The sequence below is a fragment of the Stomoxys calcitrans genome, chromosome 1 (genome assembly GCF_963082655.1).
Source record: "Stomoxys calcitrans chromosome 1, idStoCalc2.1, whole genome shotgun sequence".
NCBI classification, from domain to species: Eukaryota; Metazoa; Arthropoda; class Insecta; order Diptera; family Muscidae; genus Stomoxys; species Stomoxys calcitrans.
This window is the reverse complement of record NC_081552.1, coordinates 115917489-115941728: the sequence shown is the minus strand read 5'-3', so window position 1 is coordinate 115941728 and position 24240 is coordinate 115917489.

Below are 24240 nucleotides of genomic sequence, written 5' to 3'. Positions count from 1 at the left end.
ATCGAGTGAATGGTCTATATGGCGGCTATAGTCAAATCTGGACCAAGCTTGGCCAAATTGAGGAAGGACGTCGAAGTGCCTAACGCAACCCACTGTCCCAAATTTCAGCGATTTCGGACAATAAATGCGCCTTTTATGTCCCCAAAACCAAAAACCGAGAGATCGGAAAAAATTTTTCGACCATGCCAATATGTGGCTCAAATGAAAGGTATTTGAGATTAAAAAACGAACTTGATAACCAATTTTGGGGCCATGTGTCCTGTAAACTCCTCTTAAACCAATGGGAATATGGGGTTTAAATAAATGGTTTTTGAGAGAAGAGCACGATGCTGATATTTTTTCATGGCCAAGTATCTGGGGTACCACCTCTCCCCAGAAAACACCATAAAATCAGATATCATGAGAATATCGAGCTGAAATTAAGTATTTTAGGAATGGAGTACACCTTACATCCAAACATAAATTCGAAGACCAATAAAGATCATATGGGATTCAGATAAAGGCACTTATATTGTTAAACTGTTTGTCAAGTTAACTTGGTATTTCACTAAAAGATCTTTAATTGTCGAAAATAAACATTCCAAGGAAACTTCCATATAAAGTAAAAGAAAGCGTAGCGGAGCGGGCCCGGGTCAGCTAGTCAAAGTAAATAGCCCGATATGAAACACATTCAACAACAACACTCACTATTTTAAATTTCATCGAAAACGGATTAAAAATGATCATATTATGGGCTAAATACTATATTTCGGGAGATCGGTCTAAATAGCAGCTATCATATAGTCGGCGTTGACAAATTTTTTCACAGCTTGTGACTCTGTAATTGCATTCTTTCTTCTGTCAGTTATCAGCTGTTACCTTTAGCTTGCTTTAGAAAAAAAAGTGTAAAAAAAGTATATTTGATTAAAGTTCATTCCAAGTTTTATTAGAAATGCATTTACTTCCTTTTAAAAAATCCGCAATTACTTTTTGGGCAACCCAATATATCTTAATATGGTCCGATTTGGACCACATTCATCAAAAAGATGGAAAGTCTTCAAAAACTCGCTGTCTCAAATTTCACCGAATTCGGATGAACGAAATATTGGGTGTGAGTACAACCTAAACACAAAGAAAAAGAGTCAATTCAAATTCATAACTACTTTCCAAGATAAGGCAAAAAATAATGACTGTCGACGGAAGGCGAAGACGATGCTGTTTTTTTTCTAAAAATAGACAATTGTATTTGTTTACCTTTAGCAGCGCACATTATAGACAAGTGGTTAGCTGAGTTGGTAGCACATCTGACTAGCAAAGGAGAGATCTCATGATCAAACCCCACTGGCAGCAAAAGGTAAATATAGCACTAATTTGGAAAAAATGGTAAAAAATAAGAGTTTAATAAAACACAACAACATTTTAAGCAAAACAAATGAAACGCCGAGCAATTATTTTTTCGTGTGCCGTGTAAATTTGAAGGCGAGGGCATATGTCTTGGGGTTGCCTGCTGACTTCTTTGCAGGCATTTAAGAAAGCCTGCTGCACATCTCTTTCCGTCGCTGGGAAGTTGTCCCCTTTCCAATATTCATGTTTGTACTATTTCGCATTCCACTTATTCTACATGAATGAAAACTTATGTAAATGTAGGACAGCCCATTTAAATTGTTTTTTTTTTTTTTTTCTTTTCTTTTTCTCATTGAAGTTGCGGATGTTCAAGAACATTTCATGTTTAAAATCAAAGGTAAAACAGACTTCCATTATACAGAGAATGGCACTTTCGTGTTATAAACGAGAAGAGAAGAAGAAAGAATAAATCCATTTTGTGTTCAATGTTACTAGAAATAAGCATGGCCTTTAAAAAGGTTCGAGAGAAATAAAATATTAGTGTTAGATCGAACGTAGAAACACTGATGATTATGATTTGCTTACCATGATAGAATTCGGAACGGAGAGTATTGCGTATGTGCAAAAGTATATGCATTCATCTTTTAGCTTAACGTATTTACGCATAGTCTTTTAAAGAGACTTGGTTGGTTATTTTCTTTAATTGATTTTTTTTTGTAGAGAACAAGTCAACATTTTAAACTTTTTTCGCGAATAACACGCTTTGCTCATTCTAGATAAAAGTTAGGTTATGGATATGTTTAATCCAGTATATCAAAAAAAAAAAAAAAAAAAAAAACAGTAAGGAAAGGCAAAAGTCGGGCGGCACCGACTATATGATACCCTACAATTACAAATTCGGGCAACACATATAAGGTACATTTTAATCTGAACCAACTTTTTTCGAACAGATCGTTTGAAAATTATTGTTCCTATTGCCACATAAGTGCAAATCTGGCGATAAAAATATATGAGAGCTTTATCCAAATCTAAACCGATATTGATGAAAACTTGCAGATATGTTAGGATCAGTAACAAAACAATCCGTGCCAAATTTTGTGCAGATCGGTTGAAAATTTTAGTTACTACGGCCACTTAAGTGGAAATCGGTCGATACATATTTATGGGTGCTATATCCGAAATGAACCGGTTTTGCCGAAATCTTGTAGATATGTTAAAACAAAGTGGGAGCTATATCTAATTCTGAACCGATTTCGAACAAACTTCTCAGATATTGTGGTAGGTGCCGAGGAAAGGAAAATTGTTGTCAATAAATGCGTTTGCAGTGAACCTAGAAGTTTAAAATCGGGGCGAAATTCATATATGGCAGCTATATATAAATCTGACACGATTTCTGTGAAATTCACCAATAATATTAAAAGACATAAGAAACCCCAAAATTTGAGAGAATCGGTTAACAAATGAGCACTTTATTGCAATATTACTCAATTAGGGACGAACATATATATGGGAGCTACATCTGAAACGATTTCCAACAAACTTCTTAGATATTGTGATGGTCGTAGGGGAAAGCGCTGTACAAAATGTTGGCAAGATTGGGCAATAAATGTGCAAGCACATTTATTGCCCAATAGAAGTGAAAATTGGACCATAGAAGTGAAAATCGGGCGATATATATATGGCAGCTATATCTTAATCTGGACCGATTTCTATAAAATTTACGGCAAAAGTCGAAAGTCATAAGAAAATCCTTCCTGCCAAATTTCCAGAGAATCGGTTAGGTTAGGTTAGGTTGAAAAGAGGGTGCAGATATTAATCCGCCCCATACCACTATGAACATACACCTAAGCCAGTAATCGGCTTGTTGTGCGCTCTAAAAACTATAAAGTAAAGTTAATTGTTTTCAATACCACTCCCCTAAATTGGTTCAAGTCTGATATTGTTTTCAATACCACTCCCCTAAATTGGTTCAAGTCTGATATTGTGTCTCTTACTTTACTAGCTTTAATTGGCTATGACAGAACAATTGTTCCACTAGCCGAACGTAGAATAGCATTCCAAGCGCCTCGATCTCCTGCGCTCATTCTAAAATCTCTGCCACCAAGTTTCGAGGTGTCTCCCACCAGGTGTCTCCACCTAAGTGCCGGTATCTGTTGGACGCGAAAGACATCGGTGTTGTGTTTGATGGATAAATGTATAATCGTTGTCTCTTCTCTGTTCACGAATCCATGTAATATCGCATTGAAAATAAATAAATAACTCTAAATAGTTGGCAAACTCAATATTCATGCAGTTAAAACTCCTAGTAATATTAGGGGCTCAAGATTCGGGAGATCGGTTTATATGAGAGCTGTATCAGGATAAAGATTGATTAAGACCATATTGTACACGTTTGTTGAAAGTCATGGGAGAAGCCATTGTACAAAATTTCAGCGAAATCGGATAAGAATTGCGCCCTCTAGAGGCTTAAAAATCAATATCCCAGATTGCTTTTTACGGCAGCCATATCAGGTTATGTACTGATTTGTTGGAAGTCATAACATAATACTTCATGCAAATTTTCAGCCAAATCGGATAAGAATCGCGCCCTCTAGCGGCTCAAGAAGTCAGAAGATTTAAATCGGACGATCATTGCGCCCCCTATTGGCTCAAGAAATCAAGATCCAAGATCGGTATATATGACAGCTATATCAAAACATGGACCATACTCAGCACAATTGTTGGAAGTCATAACAAAACGCTTCATGCAAAATTTCAGCGAAATCCGATAAGAATTACGCCCTCTAGTGGCTCACGAAGTCAAGACCCTAGATCGGTTAATATGGCAGCTATATCAAAACAAGGACCGATTTTGCACATTAACAATCCAAACCGACCTACACTAACAAAAAGTATTTTTTGCAAAACTTCAAGAGTACAGCTTAACACTTTCAAAAGTTAGCGTGCTTTCGATAGACGGACGGACATGGCTAGATCTACTAAAAATGCCATGACAATCAAAAACATATGTACTTTATGGGGTCTTAGACGAATATTTCGAGGTGTTACAAACGGAATGGCGAATTTAGTATACCCCCTATCCTATGGAGGAAGGTAAAATAAGTGAAAACATGCTAGGTTCGGCCGGGCCGAATCTTGGGAACCCGCCACCATGGATTCTGCTAAAAATTTACACAACATAAATCTAGTTGAAGGGCAGATCCCCCATAAGATTATCGCCGTCCTACCGACCGTTTCGGTGTTCCACAGGGTTACAAACGCGGCGTCGCCCACGCCCTTAACTGGGTTTGCGTCAATCCGAAAGGCTTTGGGTTAACCAAGTTTATTGACGGCAGTCCACTGGCCTTCACCGGCAAATCATCTGCTCTTTCATTCCCCCTTACTCCATTTCTTCTCTTCTGATTTCTTTGAGAACCTCTCTGATTTAGCGGATGTGACCGTTCGCAAGTTGTTGGGTTTTTTAAAGCATTCTGGATGGTTCAACGGTAGGAACTGGAAGGCAACTTCTTTCTTATGTTTCTGTGGTATCACAATCGACGACGAAAAGGTCTAAGTGAGTGCCACTTAAACCTATCCTAACCCAATTAAACATTTAGTATTGGATTCAAGACGCCTTCGTTGTGTCATTTGATATCGAAACCGATTATTCGCATATCTAGAAGGACAATTTCAGCTCATTTTGGCGTCCGTAAACTATTAGCGTGTTCAGTTTTTATTGCTTCTTAATGTTGAGTGGAGAAAATTACTTTTCTAACTACAACTTTTCATACCCTCCACCATAGGATAGGGGTATACTTATTTCGTCATTCCGTTTGTAACACTTCGGAATATTCGTCTAAGACCCCACAAAGTATATGTATTTTTGAACGTCATTATATCGATCGATCTAGCCATATCCGTTCGTTTGTCCGCCAGATCGGTTCATAACCTGATATAGCTGCTTTATAAACCGATCTCCCAACTTGACTTTCTGGGCCTCTTGAGACCGCAATCATTACTCAATTTGCCTGAAATATTGCATTGGTGATATTTTTCGATGATATGTACGGCATAACAAGTACGGTCGATATCGGTCAATAACTTGATAAAGCTCAAGAACTTGACAAATGCGGTCCATGCTGGAGGGTATGTAAGATTCGGCCCGGCCGAACTTAGTACGCTTTTACTTGTTTTCTGCTACAACTGCCAATGTCAAATTGTTAAATGCATGTTGATGAGTTATATTAAAAGGAAAACAAATCAAAATAGAGCCGATTGATTTCTCCTATTGGCAGGGGGCAAGTAGACGTTTAATTGAAATTGTTTTCGAGTTATTACAAATGTTGAAGTGTGTTTCCGACTGTGTTTGTGTTTTTGTTCGTGAAAGGATGTTGGTTCAGCTCAAATAATTAATTTTTATGTTAAAGATGACGTGACTGACAATGGAGACCAAACACTCGTTTCCATCGCTTGAAGCATACAACGTAAGTTACATGGAAATGCCTTTTCCATTTTTACATCCATCAGGGTATATTTATTTTGTCATTCGGTCTGCAATACATAGAAATATCCGTTTCCGATCCAAAAAAGTGTATTTTTTCCTGATTGTCGCAAAAGTCTTAAACGTCTGTCTGTTAAAATCACGCTACAGTCTTTAAAAATTAAGATAATGGGCTAAACTTTTTGTCTTAGGTTTAAGGTCTTATGCTCATTAAAGCCATATTTATTATCCGATTTCGCTCAAATTTGATACAGTAAATTGTGTGACATCCATATTCAATACAGTTCAGATATGTCAATTTTTTGATATACCTGTCATATATACCGATCTCCCGGTTTGAAATTTGGCACAGTGAGCTTTGTTGGGCCCCTCGACATTCGTTCCGAGTATGGTCAAAAACATTTCCCATAAACATTCCATTAAGGGATAGGGGATACTTCTCTCGATTAAAGTTTAAGCTCAATGAGATCAAAGGGTCTCCTTTTTTATGCCGAGCTCGAACGCCGTGCCGCATAGTGACAACACTTGGTAGAGAAGTTCTAGCATGGCAGGATACATCACAAATGTAGCCAGCAAGAGTTTAACCACAGCTGACATTTTTCTATGGTGTTCACGACGGGTTTTGATCCATTTGCTGCATTTGGCGTCATAGGTGGACATATTAACCTATGCGCCACGGTGGCCTCCAATTTGGACATAGCTGTGATATATACAGATCTCCGGACTAGGATCTTTCGATTTCGCAAAAATTTGACACAGTGAACTGTCTTAAGCTCTCCGACATCCATGTTCAATATGGCCCAGATCAATCTAATTTGGATAAATCTTTGATATATACCGATCTTCCGATTTAAAGTTTAGGGCATAAAAATGATTTTATCTTGCGATACAGGGGAATTTTGGTACAATAAGTTGTAATACTCCTATACATCCTGAATATGGTGTAGACTATATTAAGATATAGCTACCGTATGGACCAATTTACTGTCTAGGAAAATTAATTGTGTTAGAGCTATCGACATCCCTGGCAAGTTCGGTCCAGATCGAACCATATCTCGATGTAGCTGCTGAGGTTTCATAAATTGTGCTTTTTCCACCGGACTTAATTAGGATTATATGTATATCCAATGGAGGCCACCGTAGCGCAGAGGTTAACATGTCCGCCTATGACGCTGAACGCCTGGCTTCGAATCCTGGCGGAACCATCAGAAAAAACTTTCAGCGGTGGTTTTCCCCTCCTAATGCTGGCAACATTTGTGAGGTACTATGCCATGTAAAACTTCTCTCCAAAGAGGTGTCGCACTGCGGCATGCCGTTCGGACTCGGCTATAAAAAGGAGGCCCCTTATCATTGAGTTTAAACATGAATTGGACTGCACTCAATGATATGTGAGAAGTTTGCCCTGTTCCTTAGTGGAATGTTCATGGGCAAAATTTTCATTTTTGTATATCCAAGGTGGAGGGTATCTACAGTTCGGCTCGGCCGAGCTTACTTGGTGTATCCTCCACCATAGGATGGGGTATACTAATTTCATCATTCCGTTTGTAACACCTCTAAATATTCGTCTAAGACCCCATAAAGTATATATTTTCTCGATCGTCGTGATATTTTATGTCGATCAAGCCCTGTCCGTCCGTCCGACTGTCTGTCAAAACTTTCGAAGGATTAAAGTTCTAATTCTTACTAATAAAGGTCAGTCGGTATAGTAAACAGGTCCATCATCGGTCCACATTTTGATATAGCTACCATATAAATTGTTTTTTGAGCCATTGGACGGCGAAATTGTTAGCCGAAATATTGCAAAAGGTGTTTTGTTATGACTTTCAAAAGCTATACTAAATATGGTTAAATCGATCCATAACCTGATATAGCTGCTATATAAACCAATCTGAGATCTTGACTTTTTGAGCCTCTAGAGTGCGCAATTCCTATCCGATTTGGTTGAATTCTGCTTTAAGTGTTTTGTATTGCCAAGCAGCAACTATGTCAAGTATAGTCCAGATCGGTTCATAACCTGTTATAGCTAACATATAAACCGACCCCAATTACACTTCTTAAGCCTACAGAGGGATTAATTCTTATCCGACTTGGCTGAAATTTTGTACACATGACCTACAACACACGTGTCAAATATGGTCTGAATCTGTCTATAGCCTAATGCAGCTCCCACATAAACTGATCTCCCGATTTTATTTCGTGAGCCCCTAACGAGCGCAACTCTTATCCGAATTGGCTGAAATTTTACACATTGACTATGGTCTCCAACATTCAATTCAATTATGCTCCGATTCGGAGCATATTATCAATTAACCTTTGTTTGCCTAAAAAGAGATTCCGGGCAAAGAATTCGAGAAAACCGAACCATGGCGAAGGGTATATAAGATTCGGCGGGGCCGAACTTAACATGATTTTGGTAATAAAATTCAATGATTTGCAAGCGTTGCTCGTTAGTAGGTCTATTCATGATGAAATGTCAAAGCATACTGAGCATCTTTCTCTTTGACACCATGTCTGAAATCCCACGTGATCTGTCAAATACTAATGCATGAAAATCCTAACCTCAAAAAAATCACCCTTTATTTGTTTTTGTTACTTTTGCCCCAGTTACCCTACTCTGACTATACGAACAAATTTGTAAGGCAGAACATGGTACGTGTGTTTTGATCCTATTATCAAATGAAATATTTCATAAAGGATACTTTGGCGCTAAAGTAAAGGTTATGTTTAATAGTGCCCCTGAGTATAAGCGTGAGAGTGAGTGCGGTAACATATGCATGATAAAAGCAAATTCAACACCCATACACGCTCACATAGAGTCATGCAATTATTTGTGACAATTATGCTTTGAGTCAAAATGGAATATTGAATAAGCACTGTCATGTTATTGGATCTATATCAAGTTATAGTCCGATTCGGACCATAAATGAATGCTGAACATTGTAGAAGTCATTGTGTAATATTTCAGTTCATTCGGATAAAAATTGCGCCTTGTAGGGGCTCAAGAAGCAAAATCAGGAGATAGGTTTCTATGGGAGCTGTATTAAGCTATTGATCGATTCAGACTATACTAGACACGTATGTTGAAGGTCGTGACAGAAGCCGTTGTACAAAATTTCAGCCAAATCGGATGAGAATTGCGCGCTCTATTGGCTCAAGAAGTAAATATCCAAGATCGGTTTATATGACAGCTATAACAGATTATGAACCGATTTGAATCATACTTAGCACAGTTGTTGAAAGTGATACCAAAACACTACGTGCAAAATTTCATTTCAATCCGACGAGAATTGCGCCCTCGAGAGGCTCAAGAAGTCAAGACCCAAGATCGGTTTATATGGCAGCTGTATCAAAACATGGACCGATTAAATTCACACATAGCGTCGTTGTTGGAAGTGCTACCAAAACAATACGTGCAAAATTGCAATAAAATCGGACGAGAATTCCGCTTTCTAGTGCCTTAAGAAGTCAAGACCCATGATCGGTTTATATGGCAGGTTTATCAAAACATGGACCGATATGGCCCATTTGCAATACCAACTGACCTACACTAATAAGAAGTATTTGTGCAAAATTTCAAGCGGATAGCTTTACTTCTTCGGAAGTTAGCGTGCTTTCGACAGACAGACGAGGTGTTTTTTTATGACTTCCAACAAATGTGCTGAGTATGGTTCAAATCGGTTTATAACCTGATATAGCTGCCGTATAAACCGATCATGGGTCTTGACTTCTTAAGGCACTAGAGAGCGGAGTTCGGATCCAATTTGGCTGAGATTTTCAACGAAGTGTTTTCTTATGACTTCCAACAAATGTGCTGAGTATGGTTCAAATCGGTTTATAACCTGATATAGCTGCTGTAAAAACCGATCATGGGTCTTGACTTCTTAAGGCACTAGAGATTTGGCTGAAATTTTGTATGAGGTTCTTTGCTATAACTTTCAACAACGGTGCTAAGTATGGTTTAAATCGGCCCATAACATGATATAGCTGCCATATAAACCGACCTTAAATCTAGAGGGCGCAATTCTTATCCGATTTGGCTAAAATTTAGCGTGAAGAATGAGGTTATGACTTCAAATAACTGCGATAAATATGGTTTAAATCGGTAAATAACCTGATATAGCTGCCATATAAACCGATCTGGGATTTTTACTTCTTCAGGCTCTAGAGGGCACTACTCTCATCCGATTTGGCAGAAATTTTTTACAACGGCTTCTCATATGGCAATCAACATACGTGTCTATTTTGGTCTTAATCGATCTTTAGCCTGAAACAGCTCCCATATAAACTGATCTTCCGATTATGCTTCTTGAGACCCAACAAGGCGCAATTCTTATTCGAAGGGACTGAAATATTACCCAATGACTTCTACTATGGTCTTCAACATTATGGTCCGAATCGGACTATAACTTGATATATCTGCAATAGCAAATCAATTCTTGTCGATTATTCTTTGTTTGCTTAAAAAGACATAACGCGCAAAATTCGGCCCGGGCGAAATTATCATGTTCTTACTTGTTTAAATTCGTACTTTTCTACTGTCACAATATTGACAGATCAACCGAATATATTTGATGATACATGTTAATTGAGGGAACAGTGCAACCTGGTTTGGTTATCACACAAAGGTCAAATTGTTGGCAATAACAACCCATTTACAACAAATTAAGCACTTTTATTACAATGTTAAATTTGTCTCCACATAATTTGTACTAGTGAAAAGCGAAGATAGTTAGTTTAGAACATAACCAGTAAGGAAGGGCAAAAGTTGGGCTGTGCCGACTGGATAATACCCTACACCTGACCTATAAGTACAATGTGGGAGCTATATCCAATTCTGAACCAATTTTGAAGGACCTCGGCGGACGTTTTCAGATGGGTTATTAAACAATCCGTATCAAATTGCGAGCAAATATATTCAAACTGTAATAATTACGGTTGACAAATGGCAACATTATTGCTAATTACCCAAAATCTGACGAACTTATATATGGGAGCTATTTCTTATTCTGTATCGACTTCGGGCATCTACTCAGATATTGTTGTAGTCGTCTAGGAAAGCGTTGTGCAAAATTTTTACCAATGAATGCGCTTGCAATGGCACTTGGAGTGAAAACGGCGCGATATACATAGGACAGCTATATTCGGTTAACAAATGAGCACTTTATTTCAATATTTCTCAAAATCGGACGAACATACGTACGGGATCTATATCTAAATCTGAACCGATTTTCATGAAAACGTAATATCGAAAGTCAAGAGACAATCCCCCTGCCAAAATTTGAGAAAATCGGTTAACATGGCCATTTTATTGCATTATTACTGCAAATCGGACGAACATATATATGGGAGCTATACACTAATCTGAACCAAATTTTTTCTAAATTCAATAGGCTTCTTCTATAAGCCGAAAAACATGCCTAAACCAAATTTGAAGACGATCGGATGAAAATTGCGATCTGTAGTTTATACACAAATTAACGTGGACAGACGGACATGGCTATATCAATTCAGAAAGTGATTCTGAATCGATAGGCATACACATCAATGGGTACATCTCTCTTCCTTCTGGGTGTTACAAACAAAAGCACTAAGTTATAATACCCTGTATCACAGTAGTGGTATAGGGTATAAAAAAATAACAAGTAGTTGAAGTAAATACAATATAACATAATTATCACAATTTATACAGAACTTACCTAAAAGGATATATATCGGCTGCTTTGGATATTCATTAGCTGCAAAAAGCCATGATTGGTCGTGGTTTTAGTTATATTAATTGATGGTAGTTTGGGTTGAAAAGGGGGTGCTGATATTAATCCGCCCCATGCCACTATGGACATACACCTAAGCCAGTAATCGACCTATTCTTCGCTCTAAAAACTAAATGGTAACTTCGAAAAACAAAAATTTTAAATTAGGAATTCAAAGTAACTTAAAAAACCCTTAATTGTTTTCCATACCACTCCCCTAAGTTGGTTCCTGTCTGGTATTGTGTCCCTATCTAAGTAGTGGTATCTTTTAACCTCGAAAGCCGGGCGATAACATAGGAAATGATCCAACGTCTCATCATCCTCCCTACATGCCCTACACATGCAATCACTTGCCGCACCGATTTAGCATAAGTGAACTCGTAGTTCTATGTGTCCTGTTATAATACTAAAAGCTATACTGTTCTGCTTCTTACTTCCTTTCAATAATAGCCTCGACCTCTCAAGTTCTGGATGCCAAAGGATTTTCGTCCTACCGATTGTTTCGGTGTTCCACAGTGCGTTCGTCGCCCACGCACTTAATTAGGACTGCGTCGATCCGAAGAGCTTCAGGTTAACCAAGTTTATTGGCGACAGTTCTCTGGCCATCAACGCGCTTTCATTCCCCATACTCAGTTATGACCCGGCACCCAAACGATGCGGATTGTGCCATCCTCATAGAAGGCGGTAATCTCCTTCTTACATTCCAAGGCTGTTTGTGATCTTTCCTTCCTGATTGTTATTGCCCTTATGGCTAGTTTACTGTCCGTAAAGATATTCACACTTGACGTCCTCGACGTCCCTGGGTTCACAATGCTAAACCCAGGCCCACTCTGTCCTTAATCTTTGATCCATCCGTGTAACATGATCTTCCAGATGACAATACTAGGGTTCCGTAAATCCAAGACTGTGTCGTTGGCAACTGTGCCTCGCACGCTACCTCAAGTGTCGGCTCAGGTATCCGATCGGAAACCTCTTTCATTCTTTCCAGATTTCCTATCGTCGCCTCGATTATACAGCGATGGTATGAGCTGCTCCTGTCCTCAATCCATTCTCCCATCGCCTCAAGTCTCATAGACGCAGTGGCTGCCTCGCACTTAATCTGTATGTGTTTGGATCGGAGAAGTCTCTAGTGCCAAGACAACATGTTCTCTGAATCTAATCTTACGTTGAATTTTTTCTTCATAGCAGTCCACCAAACTACAGAGGCGTAAGTTAGTAACGGTCTAATGACGCTCCAGTAGCGCAAGCCTATGGCCCGTCTATATAGTGCCCAACATCTGTGAGACTTCTTCGTACGCTCCTCAATGTGACACATCTAATTAAGTCTCCTATCCAATATCACTCCTCAGTATTTGACCTTGTCAGATATCGAAATCGTTTTGTTGAGGTAACGTGGTGCGTTAAATTGGCCCACCTTCGTCTTCCTCGTGAACAGGCATATTTCAGTATTATCTGGGTTAACATTGAGACCTCTGGGTTTCGCCCAGTCATATGCCATATACAAGACCCTTTCGGCCCTTCTGCATACCTGTTTCGGATCCTTATCCATAAGAAGTATTATAACATCGTCTGCAAAGCAGTCATAGCAGACGGGTTCAAATCCCTCCTCAGTCAGTATCCGTTATAGGCTATTTATGGTCCAAAGGAATGGCGATAAAATGCTCCCCTGTGGCATCCATTGTGCCACTTTATCCCTTATATTTATGTCATGGGACCCGAAATTTATCCACCTGTTTCTTACCATATGGTTAATGCAGTCTTTAAGGATCGGGTCTACCCGGTACTAGTATAAGGAGTAGATCAATGTGTCGGTCCGGACATTGTTAAACGCCCTCTCGATGTCAAGGCAAACCGCCAATGTGTACATCTGGCATCCACCACCACCGACCTTCCCTTGACATAGGCATGTTGTTTATATTTGAGCTGGTCGCTGAATGTTCTATTTTGTATCATGGTATCCACGTGGTACGTTCTATGGTTATGAGTGGAAAGGACGTAAGGCTTTTAAGTCTGTAAGCCTTTGGTGTCGCATAATTTGCCTTGTCGGGCTTGAGTACAGATACTACTCGGGCCTGTTGCCAGGTTTTTGGAGTATATGCAAGTCCCAGGCATGTTGTGAAAATATTGACCAGGTTGGGTGCCAGATTGTCTGTCTCCTTCTGTAGTAACGCCCGATATATTCCATCAGGTCCGGGTGATTTAAGTGGTTTGAAGCTCCTCAAGGCTTTCTTAACCACAAATTCCGTTATGATTAGCCTTCGATCAACATCTTTATTGCAAGATTCCGGTGTCTCCGGGAGTCCCGTTGTATCCAGTGGAAAATAGTTTTTGCAAAAAGCCTTAACATGCCCTTCGTTGTTTCTGCTCTCACTCTCATGTCGTCTACCAACGTTTCAGTTTGGACATGGGTTTTTGAGAGAAACTTCTTCATCATGGCGGCGTCATAAATGCTATCGACCTGGTTGCAGAATATCTTCCAGATGGGACATTTTGCCGCTCTGGTAATATTATTGTATTTATTGAGCCGTGTGTAGTACACATTTCAGTTAATTTCTGCGATTTTACGACGAGCTCTGTTATAAATTCTGCGGACATCTTTCCCCATGTTGCGAATCTCCCCGGTCATCCAGGGTTTTCGTTTGGCTGATGTCCTTACTGGAAGAGGACAACTATTTTCGAAAGACCCCACTAGTACAGTCGTAATCCTGTTAAAATTGTCGTCAATGTCTTCTATGCTTGGACAATATAAATCATATTGTCTAAGTCTTCTCCTGAGTAGTCTTCCGAATTTTGGCCAGTTGTTTTTCAACTTATTACGGAAGCTTTTAGGATACGGCGCTGGCCATGCTATTCTAAACTGAATGTAGCTATGGTCTGAGAAGTAATGCTCCATGGTCGCTCTCCAATCCTGAACCTCATCGATTAGATCAAGTGGAAAAAGATGAAATTTTCGATAATCTGAAAAATTTTTAAATTATTTCCATAAAAAAATTACAAAACTGTATCGTATAGAGAAAAAAGTACATAAAGTTATGATATTTACTTGTAATGAATTGCAAGCATCTTTCCTCTGAGCTTACGATCCAGTGCTTTTTATCGGCCCAGTAGAGGCCTATTTTTCGTCTGATGTCGGAACGGCAATTCTTTGAATGAAAGGAAATAAACCATTGTATTGATCTATTTCGATGGCGTTCGAAGTGATGCATTACACGTCCAGATGTGCCAGTGTTTGCCACCTCTCCGCCACCACAGACTGCAATTAAATTTTCAAAAATTTTTTTTTTCTCTCTTGAGACGAGCTCAATGATCGGAGATTTTTTGCACTTGGAAAAGGAAAGCCAGAGACCGCAACACACACCAAACACTATGGGACGCGTTTTGAATATTTATTTTCTAATCTAAAATGAAAACAAAACGCAATTAGTGAAGTAACTATAAAATAATTAGAATAATGAATATTTATTTGCTCAAAAAATCATGGTTGCTTGGGGTTTTAAAAGTATTAACCGGAGTTTTGATTTGCCATGTAGACTATCCAAAATGCAAAAAAAAAAAAAAAACAATTAGAGTATTTACTATAAAATAATTAGAATAATCTTAATAGAACTTACCAAAAATGAGTATTTATCTGCTGCTTTAGGTATTTATTATATCCCCACCACCGAAGGATGGGGGTATACTAATTTCGTCATTCTGTTTGTAACTACTCGAAATATTCGTCTGAGACCCCATAAAGTATATATATTCTTGATCGTCGTGACATTTGATGTCGATCTAGCCATGTCCGTCCGTCTGTCCGTCCGTTCGTCTGTCTGTCGAAAGCACGCTAACTTCCGAAGGAGTAAAGCTAGCCGCTTGAAATTTTGCACAAATACTTCTTTTTAGTGTAGGTCGGTGGGGATTGTAAATGAGCCATCTCGGTCCATGTTTTGATATAGCTGCCATATAAACCGATCTTGGGTCTTGATTTCTTGGGGCTCTAAAATGCGCAATTCCTGTCCGCAATTCTTATCCGCAATTCTTATCCTAAATGGGCCATATCGGTCCATAACCTGATATAGCTGCCATATAAACCGATCATGGGTTTTGACTTCTTGAGCCCCTAGAGCGCGCAATTCTTATCCAATTGAAATGACATTTTGCATGACGTGTTTTGTTATGATATCCAACAACTGTGCCAAGTATGGTTTAAATCGGTCCATAACCTGATATAGCTCTCATATAAAGCGATCTTGGGTCTTGACTCTTGAGCCTCTAGAGTATGCAATTCTTATCCATTTGAATGAATTTTTGCACGAAGTATTTTGTTATGATATTCAACAACTGTGCCAACTACGGTTCAAATCGGTCCATAACCTTATAAAGCTGTCTTATAAACAGGTCTGTGGACTTGATTTCTTGAGCTTCTAGAGAACGCAATTCCTATCCGATTTGGTTGAAATTTTGCACGACGTATTTTATTCTTTCTTTCAACAGCTATGTCAAATAAGGTTCAAATCGGTTCATAACCTGATATAGCTGCCATATAAACCGATCTGGGATCTTGACTTCTTGAGCCTCTAGAGGTCGCAATTATTATCCGATTGAAATGAAATTTTGTACAACGGATCCTCTCATGACCATCAACATACGTGTTTATTATGGTCTGAATCAGTCTATAGCCTGATACAGCTCCCATATAAATCGATCTCTTTATTTAACTTCTTGAGCCCCCAAAGGGCGTAATTCTTATTCGAATTGGCTGACATTTTACACTGGTCTCCAACATATAATTTAATTGTGGTCCAAACCGGACCATATCTTGATATCGCTCTAATAGCAGAGCAAATCTTTTCTTCTATACTTTTTTTTGCTTAAGAAGAGATGCCGGGAAAAGAACTCGACAAATGCGATCTATGGTGGAGGGTATATAAGATTCGGCCCGGCCGAACTTAGCACGTTTTTACTTGTTAGCTTTTAGTTTAATTTGATGCATTGGAAATCTTAAAAAAATATTGGATGTGTTCTGATAAAGCCGTTATAAACAAGTTAAAAGGCACAATCCGATGAAAATTGGATACCTTATGCACCCAAATTTGGCACGGACATCGATTGGTCTTATAAATATAAGTCACTGTAGAATTTTGCATTTCAAATTTCAACATAATCGGGTAATAAATAAAGCTTTTATTAGCTTCAGATCCTTAACCGGCATATCGGTCTATATGACAGCTATATCTAAATACAGTCCTATTTGTACCATATTTGGGTCGGATGGCGGGTGGCTACTACTACTCACTGTTTAAAATTTCAGTGAAATTGGATATATAGCAGCTGAATCTAAATATAGTCCTATCCAAACTATATTTGAGGCGAATATCGGGAGACCTAAAACTACAAACTGTTTCAAATTTCAGCGAAATCGGATAGTAAATAGGGCTTTTATGGGCTTCAGACCCTTTATAGGCAGATCGGTTTATGGGGCAACTATATCTAAATATAGTCCCATCTGAATCATATTTGGGACAGATATTGGTAGGCCTAATACTACTGACAGTTTTAAATTTCAGCAAAATCGGACAAAAAATAAAGCTTTTATGCGCTTCAGACCCTTTATCGGTAGATCGGTCTATATGGCAGCTATATCTAAATAATGTCTGATCTGAACCATATTTAGGTCCTATGTTAGGACTCCCAAAACTATTCACTGTTTAAAATTTCAGCGAAATCGATTAACAAATAAAGCTCTTATGGGCTTTAGACCCTTTATCGGGAGATCGGTCTATATTGTAGCTATATCTAAATATAGTCCGATCTGAACCATTTTTAAAATTGAAATTGAAAAGGCCTGAAGCTACTCATTGTTTTAAATTTCAGCGAAATCGGTTAAAAGATAAAGCTTTTATGGGCTACAGACCCTTTATCTGGAGATCGGTCTATATGGCAGCTATATCTAAATATAGTCCGATATAAACCGTACTTAGGTTGGATGTTGAGAGGCTTAAAATAACCCAGTGTATCAAATTTCAGCGAAATCGGGCAATAATGAATGAAGTTTTTATGGGCATTAGACCCTTTAGCGGCAGATCCGTCTATATAGCAGCTATATCCAAATATGGTCCTATTTGGCCAGCGTGCATCAAAACGACGTATCTGTACCAAATTTCAGCTCAATATCTCAATTTTTGAAGCCTGTATAGTGATAACAACAGACGGACGGACAAACGGAAAGACGGACAGACACACGGGCATCGTTAAACCGTCTTAGAATTTTACGACGATCCGAAATATATATACTTTGTAGAGTCGGAAATTGATATTTCGATGTGTTGAAAACGGAATGACTAAATGAATATACCCCCTATCCTACGATGGTGTATATAAAAATATATTTATGTTCCAGTCCAAAAATTAAATGCTATTTGTTAGCAAAAATTTTATATTTTTTGATAAATTTATCTTTAAAAATCGAAGCATACCGCTACAACGATTTACTTATTTTTCTTCCCATCTCCAACTGATAACATTGTCTCAACAGTGTCATTAGTTGTTTTACTTGATTGCGTTCATCTACGAATATGACATCAACATTGTTTGGAATATCTGAACTCAATTTCAGCATGCTTTTGGACATAATTATAAGGAAAATTGTTATGCGTTTCAAAAATAATTTCATAAAAATTTGTTGTATGATAACCTTTAATTTATTACATACAAACTCAAAAATAGTGATGTATTTCTTAAAAATTAATCTCTTTTTCGCGTATTATCAAAATTACATTGAACGTATGAAATATAAGTAGAATAAATAAGAGTTAGATTTTATTTGTGCTCGTTAGTAGAAATAATATCTCCCAGAAATTCTATACCCAAAGCTTATATGTTATGTAATAAATCATAGTTTAATTACGAAATGCATCATTTTATTTGGATTTAACTGTTTTGCACGTTTTTAATTTGAGCTTAATCAAAAAGGCAAAATTTTAACCATGGTCATTAATTTTTAATTTTAGTCTAATAAAAAGTTCAAATTTGATCGCTTTATAACACTTGCATTTCACGTTCAAGTTGCGCTTATAAATAAAATATCTTAAAAAAAATATTGGGTTGCCCAAGAAGTAATTGCGGATTTTTTAAATGAAAGTAAATGCATTTTTAATAAAACTTAGAATGAACTTTAATCAAAAATACTTTTTTTACACTTCTTTTCTAAAGCAAGCTAAAAGTAACAGCTGATAACTGACAGAAGAAAGAATGCAATTACAGAGTCACAAGCTGTGAAAAAATTTGTCAACGCCGACTATATGAAAAATCCGCAATTACTTTTTGGGCAACCCAATATTTACTTAAGAAATGAGTTATAATACGTACCCTTTAATGCGTTTATACCTTTCTTCAAGCCATTTTCGATATTTATCTGCTGCTCAAACCCATGGTTACTTGTGGTTTTGACTACATTAACCGGACTAACGATTTTCCGAATAAAAAGGTTTAAAATTACGTAAAAAAATTAAATATGTAACTATAAAATATTAGCAGCAGTTTTGATTTATCAAGTAAAATATCTAAAATGAAAAAAAAAAAAACAAGAAGTAAAATAGAGAGATCGATTTATACGGGAGGTGTATCGGGCTATAGACCGATTCAGACCATAATAAACACGTATGTTGATGGTCGTGAGAGGATCCGTCGTACAAAATTGCAGGCAAATCGGATAATAATTGAAAAGAAGTCAAGATCCCAGATCGGTTTATATGGCAGCTATATCAGGTTATGAACCGATTTAAACCTTATTTGACACAGTTGTTGAAAGAAAAAATAAAAAACGTCATGCAAAATTTCAGCCAAATCAGATAGGACTTGCGCCGTCTAGAAGCTCAAGAAGTCAAGTCTCCAGATCTATTTTTATATGGGGTCTCAGACGAATATTTCGAGTAGTTACAAACAGAATGACGAAATTAGTATACATCCCATCCTATGGTGGAGGGTATAAAAATACTCATTGAAGATCTATAAAATAATAAAAATAATTGAATTATGATTTACCCCAAATGATGCCGTCTGCTTTTAGTTGTATTTGGTGTACCAGAAATCTTGAAAAAAGTTGGGTGTTTTTGGTAAAAGGCGTTGTGAGAAATACATTTATGGCCCAGTCCGATCTGTAAATTTGTGTGAAAATTAAATGCCATTTGCAAGTAAAATAATTACATTTATTTTTGAATTATTCACTTTCAAAAACAAAAGATGACTGCTACAACCATTTATTTATTGGGTTGCCCAAAAAGAAGAAAGTAAATGCTTTTTTAATAAAACTTAGAATGAACTTAAATCAAATATACTTTTTTTTACACTTTTTTTCTAAAGCAAGCTAAAAGTAACAACTGATAACTGACAGAAGAAAGAATGCAATTACAGAGTCACAAGCTGTGAAAAAATTTGTCAACGCCGACTATATGAGAAATCCGCAATTACTTTTTGGGCAACCCAATATTTTCCTTCTACATCTTTAATTGGTTATATAGTCACGCTTTTCACAAAAGGGCCATTTATTGTTTTATTTTTATACCCACCACCGATATTTCGGATCGGGTTAAAATTCTATGACGATTTAACGATGTCCGTGTGTCTGTCCGTCCGTCTGTTGTAATCACTCTACAGAGTTCAAAAATTAAGATATTGAGCTGAAATTTGACACAGATACGTCTTTTTGTTGCAAGCTGATTAAGTTCTTGAACAGGCCAAATCGGACCATATTAGGATATAGCTGCTATATAGACCGATTTTCCGATAAAGGGTCTAGTGCCCATAAAAACTTAATTTTTCATCCGATTTTGCTGAAATTGGAAACAGTGAGTTATTTTAAGCCTTCCGATATCTGACCTAAGTACGGCTTAGATCGGATTATATTTAGATATAGCTGCCATATAGACCGATCTCCCGGTAAAGGCTCTAAAGCCCATAAAAGTCCTATTTAACATCCGATTTCGCTGAAATTTGAAACAATTGGCAGTTTTATATACCAATTTACGCCATACTTAGCACAGTTATTGGAAGTCATAATAAAACACCTCATGCAAAATTTCAGCGCGCTTCATTGGCTCACGAAGTCAAGATCCAAGATCGGTTTATATGACAGCTATACCAGATTACGAACCGATTTGATTCATACTTAACACAGTGGTTGGAAGTGATACCAAAACACTACATGCAAAATTTCAAATCGGGCGAGAATTGCGCCCTCTATAGGCTCAAGAAATCAATACCAAAGATCGGTTTATATGGCAGCTATATCAAAACATGGACCGATTTGAACGATACTTAGCGCAGTTTTTAGAAGTGATACGTGCAAAATTTCAGTCAAATCGGACGAGAATTGCGCCCTGTAGACGCTCAAGAAGTCAAGACCCAAGATCGGTTTATATGGCAGCTATATCAAAACATGGACCGATTTGGCCCATTCACAATACCAACCGACCTACACTAATAAAAAGTATTTGTGCAGAATTTCAAGCGGCTAGCTTTACTCCTTCGAAAGTTAGCGACATACGGACGGACGAACAGACGGACGGACACGGCTAAATCGACTTAAAATGACATGACGATCAAGACTATATATATTCTTTGTGGAGTCTTAGACGTATATTTCGAGGTTCTCCTTCCATCCTATGGTGGAGGGTATAAAAACGAATGGGAAAATACCACTCTTCAATATCTTTTTATTTTGGTTCATTAGGGGGTGCAATATTGAATAACGATTTCATACGGATTTGGTCCTAAGACCAATAACAGTTTGGTATTGAAATCAATACCTCTTTGGTAATAAGCCTTGTACCAAATGGTACTAATTATTTTACTTTTCATCCAAACCATGCTGTATTGATTTCTTACCATACTGTGTTGCTTAACTATCAATACCGTATGGTACTAAAATGTGCATATTTAGTATAAACCTTTCTCAGGGTGTTTGGCTTTATTTGAACATTTTGTGGTTGCTCAACTGTTTCTGACGAAGGCCACCGTGGCGCAGAGCTAAACATGTCCGCCTGCGATGCCGAACGGATGGGTTCAAACCCCGGCGTGGACATCGAAAAAATTTTCAGAGGTCGTTATTCCCTTACTAATGCTGGCTAAATTTTTAAGGGTCCTACCAAGTTAAAACTTCTATACCAAGTGGTATCGCTATGCGGCACGCCATTCGGATTAGACATATAAAGGAGATCCCTTATTATGAGCTTCAACTTAAACGGAGTGCACTCATTGAGACGATAGAAGTATGCCCGGTTACCTAGTGGAATATTCATTTAAAAAAAAAAAAAAAAAAAATACGACCAATAGTAAAGTATTCAGTATGAACATAGGGCATTAACAAGCTCTCTCCATCTAACTCCATTGTTGGCCAAAGCCTCGGCTTGATTCCTTCCACGATATATGGGTTGGGTCCAACTCTCCTTTCGTGCAGCGGATTTGACTCAAATATATTCCAATGTTTTTTTTTTTCTTGCATGTAGATACAGCATTACAAATAATAAAGTTTAAGTCCCGTTCGGTAATGAAATGGTAAGGTTGTTGTAAAGTTGATTAATGGCGTAATGAAAGGGTTAATATCCATACTGAGGAATTTAGCTAGGTAAGACTATAGTGGCAGTCTAAGTTCAAACTGACATAGACAATTTTTGTCCAATGTGATACCAAAGAAGTGAAAAGCCGAAGCCGTTGAAAGCAATCTAATACACGACCTCGCACTGATAGACCGAGCTCGCTGCCAACTCATCTGCCGAGGAGCTTTTAATTAAATTGTTTATTATACCCTTCACCACTACTGTGGTACAGGTGGTACATTATAACTTAGTGAATTAGTTTGTAACACCCAAAAGGAGGAGAGATAGACCCATTGATAAGTATACCGATCGACTCAGAATCACTTTCTGATTCGATTTAGCTATGTCCGTCTGTCTTTCTGTCTGTCCGTCTGTCCATGTTAATTTGTATACAAACTACAGGTCGCAATTTTCATCCGATGGTCTTAAAATTAGGTATGGGCATGTTTTTTGGCCAAGAGACGAAGCCTATTGAAATTCGAAAAAATCGGTTCAGATTTGGATATAGCTCCCATATATATGTTCGTCCGATTTGCAGTAATACTGCAATAAAATGGTCATTTGTTAACCGATTTTTTCGAAATTTGGCAGGATGGATTTTCTAATGATTCTCAACTGTACCGGCTAATTTCATAGAAATCGGTTCGGTTTTGGATATAGCTCCCATATATATGTTCGTCCGATTTGTAATAACACAGCAATAAAATGGTCATTTGTTAAACGATTCTCTCATAACTCTTGATATTACTGGTGAATTTCATAGAAATCGGTTCAGATTTAGATATAGCGCTCATATATAGATATATATGTATATATATATATATCGCCCGATTTTCACTCCTAGACCCACTGCAAGCGCATGTATTGGCCAATCTTCCCAAAATTTTGTATAACGATTTCCTCGACGATTTCCACAATATCAATAAAGTTTGATAGAAATCTGTTCAGATTTAGATATAGCTCCCATCCATTTTCGTCACATTTTGGGTAATTTTTTGTCACTTGTCAACCTTAGATATTATATATTGACACACACAATTTGATAGAGTAATTTGATAGAGAAATTTTAATAACCTATCGGAATACATCCGGCGAGGTTCATCAAAATTGATTCAGAATTAGATATAGCCTCCCTTTTGTATTTATAGGGTAGGTGTAGGGTATTATAAAGTCGGCACCGCCAGACTTTTGCTTTTCCTTACTGGTCTTTGACCTGTGTTTGTGAGTAAACATTGTGTTTTTTTAATAACATTTCAGCAAATCCTCTATTCGAAAAGACAACACAAACTTATTTTGTTCACAATACTCATTTTAAACTATGTTAACATTTTAGACGGCTCAACTTTGCCGTAGCAGTCTGAACGATTTTCATGAGCCTTCACCAGATGCAAAAAAAACAACTCAGTATTATTGTATATCCTTTTGCCTTATCCTTTGATATACTTCAACTGCCCACCAGTAAGCAAATTGGAAAAAATAGCTAAAAATTCTTGCCCACGCAAATGGCACCTTCCGTCCAAACTCGATAATACAACTAGAGAATGAATGAAATCTTTTTAATGCCAAATAAGACCTTTTATATTTTTGTTTTCAACCATTTTGTAATGCCTGACATTTTCGCTCAATTAAGTTTTGGCTTATTGTTGCCACCATCACTCTTACCCGTTTGGGGCCCCTCCTAAGCAACATAAGAGCATTTCAACTGTTTCCATTTTATTTTGAAGAGGTTTTCTCTGTAAGCCAAGATTCTAAAATCGATTTCCTTTTTATAAAATATTTCTTATGCTTTTTTATGTTTGCCAAAAACACAGCATCAGAAACCGAAAACTCTATTCCACTTTCACACTTTTGGAATTGTGGCCGCAGTAGTTTGTGTTTTTGGCCCCCATTTTTGTAGTTTTATTTGTGTTCTTCTTGAATTTCAGAGGGTCGTTCGCATTGGCGTAGCTAGGCATTTTCCCTAAGGGGAGCTACGACCCAACCAAGAAAAAATTTTTTTTCGTTTTACAAGACTAAAATTTTTCATATATTTTCAATCTAACTATTAATAAAAAAAACAATGGGGCCCCATTATTGATTTTCACATTCGTTTATTTACCCCATTCATTTC